At 37.5% G+C, this 9,789-nt stretch overlaps 1 pseudogene across 1 annotated transcript; it reads right to left on the bottom strand.

Annotated features, from left to right (window-relative positions):
• Positions 1–4,085: 4,085 nt before the first annotated feature.
• LOC306874673 (single-strand DNA endonuclease ASTE1-like) lies at positions 4,086–8,078 on the bottom strand (annotated as a pseudogene). The gene is made up of 5 exons (XR_013785845.1): positions 7,962–8,078; positions 5,771–7,125; positions 5,477–5,690; positions 5,062–5,221; positions 4,086–4,674 (listed from the first exon to the last, which is right to left on the bottom strand). The product of XR_013785845.1 is annotated as a single-strand DNA endonuclease ASTE1-like (transcript).
• Positions 8,079–9,789: the final 1,711 nt, after the last annotated feature.

Here is a 9,789-nt window from a genome sequence, read left to right as displayed (position 1 = left end):
AAAGAGAAATTATGCTTATTTTGTAAACTTTGTTTTCCTTTTGGCTAAATATCATATTCATAAGTGTACATTTTCTGGGGGCAAACCTCTTTTTTTGAGATTCAAAGTTGAACTGAAAATGTATTTTGATTCCATTGAGTTTTCCAGGAATTTAAAAGCAATGAGAACGGTGGCTTTGCTGAGGACTGAGAGACCCTGGATTATTATGTTATTGTGAGTTAATGTTGACAATTGTTATTGTTCTTTTTCAAGTATTCAATAAAAAAAAATTAATAAAAAAAAATAGCCGCTCCCAGCACTGTATCTGTTGTGGGTGCGTTCGAAATCACATACTTCCCTACTATATAGTATGGGAAAAACAGTAGGCGAGGCGGGTAATATGTCCGAATTCATAGTATTCGAAAAACAGTAGGCGAGGCGGGTAATATGTCCGAATTCATAGTATTCGAAAAACAGTAGGCGAGGCGGGTAATATGTCCGAATTCATAGTATTCGAAAAACAGTAGGCGAGCTGGGTAATATGTCCGAATTCATAGTATTCGAAAAACAGTAGGCGAGGCGGGTAATATGTCCGAATTCATAGTATTCGAAAAACAGTAGGCGAGCTGGGTAATATGTCCGAATTCATAGTATTCGAAAAACAGTAGGCGAGGCGGGTAATATGTCCGAATTCATAGTATTCGAAAAACAGTAGGCGAGGCGGGTAATATGTCCGAATTCATAGTATTCGAAAAACAGTAGGCGAGGCGGGTAATATGTCCGAATTCATAGTATTCGAAAAACAGTATGCGAGGCGGGTAATATGTCCGAATTCATAGTATTCGAAAAACAGTAGGCGAGGCGGGTAATATGTCCGAATTCATAGTATTCGAAAAACAGTAGGCGAGGCGGGTAATATGTCCGAATTCATAGTATTCGAAAAACAGTAGGCGAGCTGGGTAATATGTCCGAATTCATAGTATTCGAAAAACAGTAGGCGAGGCGGGTAATATGTCCGAATTCATAGTATTCGAAAAACAGTAGGCGAGGCGGGTAATATGTCCGAATTCATAGTATTCGAAAAACAGTAGGCGAGGCGGGTAATATGTCCGAATTCATAGTATTCGAAAAACAGTATGCGAGGCGGGTAATATGTCCGAATTCATAGTATTCGAAAAACAGTAGGCGAGGTGGATAATATGTCCGAATTCATAGTATTCGAAAAACAGTAGGCGAGGCGGGTAATATGTCCGAATTCATAGTATTCGAAAAACAGTAGGCGAGGTGGGTAATATGTCCGAATTCATAGTATTCGAAAAACAGTAGGCGAGGTGGGTAATATGTCCGAATTCATAGTATTCGAAAAACAGTAGGCGAGGCGGGTAGTATGTCCGAATTCATAGTATTCGAAAAACAGTAGGCGAGAAGTACCCGCATGACCTACTACTTCCGACCAAATTCTGTAGTAGGCAAACGATGGACACTTTACTATCCCATGAGGCCTCGGGAGAAGAAGCGTCATATTCAAAAAATGGCGGAAGGAGGCTGTTTTCAAGTGTAAGTACCTCAAGGAAAAACGTTGTTCATTGTGGTTAAATTGTACTTGTTTAAAATCATCCAAGTAAACGGCTTACTTGTTGAAGGTTCAAACAATGTAAACAGATGAGACGATTTTGTCAATTGCTGTTAAAAGATGTTTAATCAATGCAGTACATCAGCTTGTTAACACTTCTTTCCTTGAACAGACGGTTCGTTTAGTAGTTTAATGAGATTAAGTTACAAAACTTAGGGGAATTAAAGAGATTTTATTTCTCTTTTACCAGTGCTGATATTTTGAGAGAAATTTGTTGGAAACAGAAAAATACTGTTAATAAGTGCCTTAGCTTGCCATTGTAGGATTGATCAATAATTATCACTAATGTTGATGTGACATTGAGAAACTATTTTAAAGCAATATCTTATAAATATAACTTCAAAACAATATCAAAATATTTTTCTTCCCCTGTATAAGACGAGGAACAAAAATGAGTGGGGGAAAAAAGTGGAAATTCAAAATTGACCCCAGGAATAAAGTAATAAATTTGTAAAATTAAGCCCAAATAATATAACCCCCAAGTGACATTTGTGATATTGCTAGAATTTCAAAGAACTGTGATATGAATTCCTGGTTTCTGCAGGTCTAAAAATTTCTTAAAATGTCTTAAGTAGTGCCGTCTAATTAATTGCATCCAAAAATAAAAGTTTGTGTTTATATAATGTGTGTATTGTGAATATTTATATGTATATTTAAATACAAACACATGTGTACATTTAAATATTTACATGTGTATTATATATATATATATATATTTTTTTTTTCATATCACCAATCATGAACTGATTTGCAGTCCTAACCTGTTAAATGGTCTTACAGGTAATCATGCACTTGAACAGCAGGCACACAGTTGTCTGGTGCAGACACACCTGTGGCCAGATTGTCCCACACATTCTCTCCTGCACTGGCTTTGTGTTTCGGGATTCAGGTTGGTCATCGTCATGATCCTCACAAATTCTGGATCAACAATGTCCCTGTTCTGACGACAGAGGTTGTGGAGCACAGCACGCAGCAACATCTGGCACAAAGGCAGGGCTCAGTTCATTTGCTGGTGGTTCACTTCGGATGTGACAGCCATATATTGTTGCAGCCACCACATGGAAAGTTGGAGACCCTGCCAGCTGCTCCCACTGTCTCCAGGTCATCTGCGGTGGGGAAAGCAATCAGCCTTCTCACAATCCTGAGACTGCCCTGCTCATTCTGGGCACAATGTCATGCACAGAGGAGTTGGGGATGTCGAAGGCCAGTGACAGCACCCAGCATTATGATGCTGCTGTGTGTGCATATTGTCTATAATGTATATATTATGTATGTATTTATGTATATGTACAGTGTTGTGGAGTAACTAGTTACATGTAACTAAATGACGTAATTTAATTACAAAATAAATGTAATTGTAATCAGTTACAATTACTGAGAAAAAATGTGTAATTAAATTAGTTACTTATGAAAATGTTATTATATTGTATTTAACCTCAGAATGATCTCAAAGTATTTTCTGGTAGCTGTGCTTTTAAATTAAATGACTTATTATTAATCTTAATTCAAGTGATGAAGGACTAATCAGTGTGGAGTACTGTGAAATGAACCCTGTCTGGTTTATATGATTGAAACTGATTAACAGTTGAAAATATTAGAAAATTATCAAATGTAATCAGTTCACTTCACTACTTCTTACTGTGGGGTTTTTATTCTGAGGTCAAATTTACTAGATAAATAGGTGATGATACTTCTATTGTGTTTTGTTTATGTATTGTTTATATATATATAGTGAATTGGTGTGTGTATATAATTATTTATCATTTATTTTTATTTGCATTCATTTAATACAATAAATTACTCAAAATCAGCAGGTTCACAGCTGTGGCTACTCTTATTCTGAGGTAAATTGTACTTGCTATATATTTGGTAAATGCTGTCGACGAAGGGGTAATCTACGAGCAGCTGACCGACGCAAAAACGCAGACGAAAGCGGTAAGAATAGCAAACAAAAACACATCGCTGATGTTTGTTCAGGAGAGTGGGCACTTTACATTTTTGCGCTGCCTTGACGACGAATGTCACGTGATAATATCAACATGGCGGATGTAGTACATACTAGTTTCATTCATACTACCCACATTCATGCTATATAGAGCGTACTTTTTTAACGGTCGGGAAGTACGTTTGAATTCAAGTTCAGTCTTTTACTCCGTTTTCTACTTCTGACACCATGTAGCGCTCGTCACCGATTAACTACACGAGTCGGCAGGTTTCTGTTAAACAGTGCCATTACTTTATTGAACATGAATCATATGTCAGTTGCATCATCCTTATTCACAGCTTTTTATATAGATGAACAAGAAACAATGCTCCACCAAACAAAAACAAAAAAAAATATTCCATAGTATAATACATTATTAATATTTTATCCATAATTTATAAATAAAATATCAACACCTATTTAAACAACAGTATATACACTGAAAACAATTAAGTACATCATGTGGTAACATCTACAATAACTGGTTTTGTTGAATTGAAATAAATGATTTAAGATTATAACTGAATTCAACCAGCCTGAAAAAACTAGTTTTACTGAAGCATAACTGTCAGTAGATGTAACCTGATTTCTCCAGTTAGGTAAAATTACTTAAAGGCTACTCGAAGCATCTCCGTCGTATTCTTTAGAGGAATGATCAGCATTGCGAGCTTTAGCCTTATGTCTGGTGCGGGTGGTGTAGGAAACATCAGGATTTTCAGTCTTGTGATCCTTGGCTTTACTCTTCCTGCTTTTCCCTTTGAGATCTTCATCGTTGTCATCATCATCATCATCTTCACAGTTATCAATATCCTCACACACCAGATGTTCAAAGCTACTGCTCAGTTCATCTACAGGCTGATTCTGGCCGTTGAAGTCTCTCTGTGTTTTCCCAGCAGCTCTGTGCATGAGCCCGCTTCTCATTTTCTTGATGAAGTCTTCACCCACCGAGCTGACAACTGCATCCTTCAGCTGTTTGAAGAGCCGCTCGGTGTTTGAGCCCCTCACCAGCAAAGAGTGCAGCGTGATGCCTCTCCTGAGCTCTTCCACAACATCGTGCACCAGTCTTCCCCGGTACAAACTAAACACAACACCACAATAACACCTTTAGTATTCATGAGCAACAACAACAGTGGACACTTTTAACATCTCAATTTAGGAAACTTTCTAATATTATTATCAATGTTGGAAAAAGTTGTGCTGTGATAAATGTTTTGGTGATTCTTTGATTAATAGAAAGTTAAAAAGAACTTATATTTGTGAATTTAAAAGTCTTGTCATTTGAATATTAATGTGTGTGTGTGTATAAAACATTACATTATTTATTTTTTCAAGCATTTTAAATTACATTTAGGAAGTCACAACCAGGAAGCAGGATTGTTAACAATGCAAATCAAAATGATAATTATTATCAAATAATCAGTGCAAGCTTTCAGGATGGTTTATGAGTAATAAATGGATGTTGTACCGTGCGACCTCTGGTTCAGATACAGGAAAACACAGTAAACGATTGAGACAGAGACTCCACTTCAGGCAGGACTGCCATTGGCTGTATAGATGAGCCGTTTTATGCTCCAGAGAGATCCCTCTTCGACCACTTTGTAGCTTCTTAAGTTTCAACAGCATGTCTAAATCCCCAAACCAAAAAATAACATGTATTCACACTTTTTTATGTTACAGTACATACTGGCTTAACACACATTTCAAGAACCTCAGCAGTATTTCTGCTATTTTCCCCATGCCATTTAGGTCATCATTTGCTCACAATTACGTGACAATGGTGACAATGGCATACACTGCATGTGCCTGAGTTTGCTTTATTATTTATTGCATGCTCTAAGGAAGTCGTCTTCTAACAAGATAATGATTGATAATTTCAATACCTCTTTGTGTTTGAGGTGTACTGCTGAACTGTCCATAGACCATTCCCAGCAGCAGTCCCCAAAGATGCACTTTGGACGGTGGAGGCTGTGCATTTACTAGCCAGTAACTTGTCACGAAAAGTTGCAGCTGTAGAGCAGGTTGGATCTCTCTTACCGTCTCCGACGACACACCCAAAGTGTCCAGGAGCACCTGAAGTCGCACGTTGTGTGGTTCCTAGAAACATTAGAATGACAAATACTGTAGAACAAACAATTGAATTTCACTTCAAAAGAGAGCTAAGACATCTTCTTTACCTTCCATAATGTTTCCAGTTGAAGTCCTTCCATCACCCTGGTCTTTATGGCTTCAACCTTCTGACTGCTTAGCTTTGATTGTTGTCTGCCATATTCCTCTACATAATGCTTGCTTGTGCCAGTGAATGTTTTAATGGCTGACTCTAGTTTATCTGCAGTCTGTTGTTCTCCCAGCAACAGTAACCCGTAAATCACTTGGCGTATGGGACGAGAGGTTTCACTGCAACAGGGCAGTTTAAAGTCTTCAACCTGGATTGTCAAGGAAACCCTTTGATGTACCAGTGCATCAATAATGGAGGAGCTCATCTTTCCCTCAAGTAGGAGACTCAAGGTCCATGTCGGCAGAACTTGCAGTGGACCTGTAGAAGCTGTCTGGGGAATCGTCTCTGAGTGGAAGAACTGGGCAAGATAGCCAGAGATGAGCTTGTACTCTTGGATTCCCTTGGAAAGGGCTTCTTGGACGAGGGGTTTTTCTTTGTTGCGTGTTAGTTTCAGCAAAGCACTTACAGCTGCATCTGTCCCTGGAAAGTGGGATAACCAGTTAATTAAACCATCAATCCGGGCATGCTCCGTGTCAGGCGTTGAGTATTTCTCCCAACCCAGGCTTTTGATATTTTGCAGGTCCACATAATCAGTACCTAAGATGGTAGCAAAGACTGGGAGAAGCTCAGGGTTCATTCTGAAGGATTCACAGAATTTTCCCACTGTAAAGTGTTTGGCTTGGATGAATTTTTTGTTTGTGTGTCTGTTCACTTCCACGTTTTTCCACTGGAAATGTGTGATTGGCAGGAATCCCGCCCTGAGGTTGAATACATAGAAGTCACTGTCGTTGGACAAAACTGGACAATCCCATTCTTTGGCCAAAGCAGCGATTTCCCAATCAGCCTCTTCAAGACACTGAATCAGTGGTACCTTGAGCTTATGAAGGAGCTGTCTGAACACATTTTTGACGAGAATAGGAAGGACCTTGGCTCTTTTCCCTGCTGACAGGGTAAAGGCTGCATTTGTTTTCTCCTGTTTTCGTTTCCTAAGAGTGTCCCATTTTTTGTCAGTGTGGTCAGCGCCGCCATCAAGTACAACATAAGGGTGAATGTCACAGTCTCTGAGGTTCTCAAAGAACCGTATGATCAACTCCTCAAAATCATCATAGTCTCCTCCATGCATCTGATCCAAATTGCAGTCAAAGTACAGGGTGTAGTATAAGCTACATCCATCGATTATTAGTCGACTGTCTCTAAAAGCCCAGCTTCTTAAATCATTTCTGTTGCTGCTCTCAATGAAGGTCCTCAGTCCTTCGACTCCCATGTTGACAAAGTTATGCCACTAACTCACAGCAATATTTTGGTTTCTACTTGCTGTAAAAGCATAATAAAGAATTTTCTAATTATTGAGATATTGTCATTATTTATCAATTTATTATGTAAATTATATAATGTATAAAAATATGTTGTATGATATACAATTGAATAAAATAATTTATATGCATGATATAAAAGCATGTTATTTCATGATATAATCTCTATAAAGTCACTGTGATGATAATGATATGCAGCTCGTTGGATCTTTATTCAAACAACAACAGCAGAAACAAATTCATAATTCCTCTGCTATCAAATATCGGTCTTGATTTGGATATGTACGTAAGAAGTAGCCTAATATATTTAAGTAGAAACAATATTAAAGTAATAATAAAGATCTTACCGATTGTTTAGAAATGTGTGTGAGGCGTCTGCGAGCTGCATGTATCCGAATACGTTGTATTTCTTATTATATAAAACAGACAGGAAACTAACTGTGATGTGATGAAACTATGGCCTCAGAACTATAATAAACACAAGACTGTCATGGATACCTCTAACATAAATATATCCATCAATCACCTGGGTGTGTTTATAAAACAGTATGACAAGCAGTAGTTTTACAGAGAGATGTGAAGCCACAAATTCATTTGTTTAATGGATGCATTACTGTTCTCTCTCTCTTTTTTGCCAGTTCTGCAAGAACATGCAGATGTAACCCCCAAACGAGTTACTGTGCCCCCCACATGCCATCCTCTCTCCTCCTTGCTGAACACATGGATTTTGAAAGTGAAAGTGAAACCGATAAATCCGCGCACATAAGGAGAGGAAAGGGTTAAAATAAATGCTGAAGGACTTATTTAAACATGTACAAAGTGAACGGCAGTACTTACGTTTCATCGCCTATAGCTCTGGTCAGCTCGGACTATTCTAAGAAACACCAGCATACATTTCAAGAGAAGGGTCCAGTCTTCAAAATGCATCCCACTTTTTAATCCAAAACAACGACAAAATAGGGGGAAACACGACAGATCCTCATTTGTTTACATGAGCGATTCGAGTTATAGTTATCGATAGCGTCCATTTTCCAACAAATATCGATTCTAATTCATATTCCAGCTTTGAAACGCCATCTATTTCCAGCAGAATCGTCTCTTCCGAGTAAGAATAGCCCTCCCTCGTCTCTCTCCTTCAATCACAGGCGCTGTTATAACCCGGAACAGACAGGGAGTCAGCGATATGTTTACTAAACCTCTGTCATGTAAAAACAATGTCTTTTGCATGTTTTGTGTTTTCATTAGTTAAAAAAAATTATCAAATCTGTTTTGGTTCACTGTTTTCATTGTTAAAATTGTTCAAAATAAAGACTGCCTAGCTAACACAAATACGTTTCGTTGTGGCAACCGGAAAAGTGAAAGCTGCGTATGCGTCGCCACGACGTAACTTTGTGACGTTGCTAGTTCATAACTGCGACGTCGTGGCAACGTTACGGATCAATAGTTGTGTGCTGGTAATCAGTTGGCAATTTTTTATAATTATTTATTTTCTGTGGGCGGACATGCAGTAGTTTAACCTAATTTATGTCCTCGTATGCCCAAACTAATGTAAAACGAATTTAATTTATTTATTTTGGAAAAACACACAAATATGAACAGTAAAATACACCCAAATTATTAATAAAAACATAGGATACACAGCGAAATATGAATGAAAGCATTCAGGAGGTTCCGTGCTCAGCATCATTATAAACAGATATGCTATAGCATAATATTTGCTAGCAGACAATTCAGATAATTAAGGAAAGATACCATAATCACAGATGTATAAATATTAACAAAAGTACTTAAAGTAGACTGTATAAACATCATTTTTCGAAATAATAAATCTTTAAAATATTGAAAATGTTTGTAAAACAGAACAATGACCAATTATAACCACATGTGAACATATTTCACACAAAAATGTAAATTCTGTCATTAATTACTTAACCTCATGTCGCTGCAAACCCATAAGACCCTTTTGTGCAGAACACAAATGAAGATATTTTTAACAGATGCCTTGTGTACGCAAGAAACAGCAACAACAAAAATATGATGTTTTTATTCACAAATTATGTATATCCACCGCATTTTCACAAAAGCAGCATGAGATGACCAGTTCTCACGCCAACAAAGTTTTGTGTATTATAATGCTGTTGTGTTGTTTAACTTACAATATTATATCTCCTATTGTGACTAAAGTTAGTTTGACTTATCCTTTTCAAGCATTCTAATGCTAGCACAGCCGCAGACAATGTCATCAGAACAGCAACACCTAAATGTCACACCACAGCCACATGTGAGTAGTTTGTAATATTTTAGTTACATAGTTACTGTGTTTATTACCTTTATTTTGTTTGTCTGCATTCTTAGCTTGCAAACTACATTTCGTTGCTTACGTTAACTAATTTATATAAAAAAGCAGTAGGCTAACTCCCAAGATAACTTTAGTTGGCAAACTAAGAGAACAATAGAGGCATCTTTGTTCTCCATAATGATTTAAACTTATCTCACTTATAACGTTAGCTAGAATGCACGTTGCTGCCAGAAATGTCAGATGTTAAATTGAAATTGGACTTGAGGCTTGGGGAGGATGTATGGGAGTTACGCAATCAGGATACAAAGTACATGTATTCCATTACAGGAGCAGGAATAGATATGTTAATAGTTACATTTAGTAACA

The sequence above is a fragment of the Barbus barbus genome, assembly GCF_936440315.1.
Source record: "Barbus barbus genome assembly, chromosome: 9".
Lineage (NCBI taxonomy): Eukaryota > Metazoa > Chordata > Actinopteri > Cypriniformes > Cyprinidae > Barbus > Barbus barbus.
The sequence above is the reverse complement of the archived record's forward strand: the minus strand, read 5'-3'. Positions and strand labels throughout refer to the sequence as shown.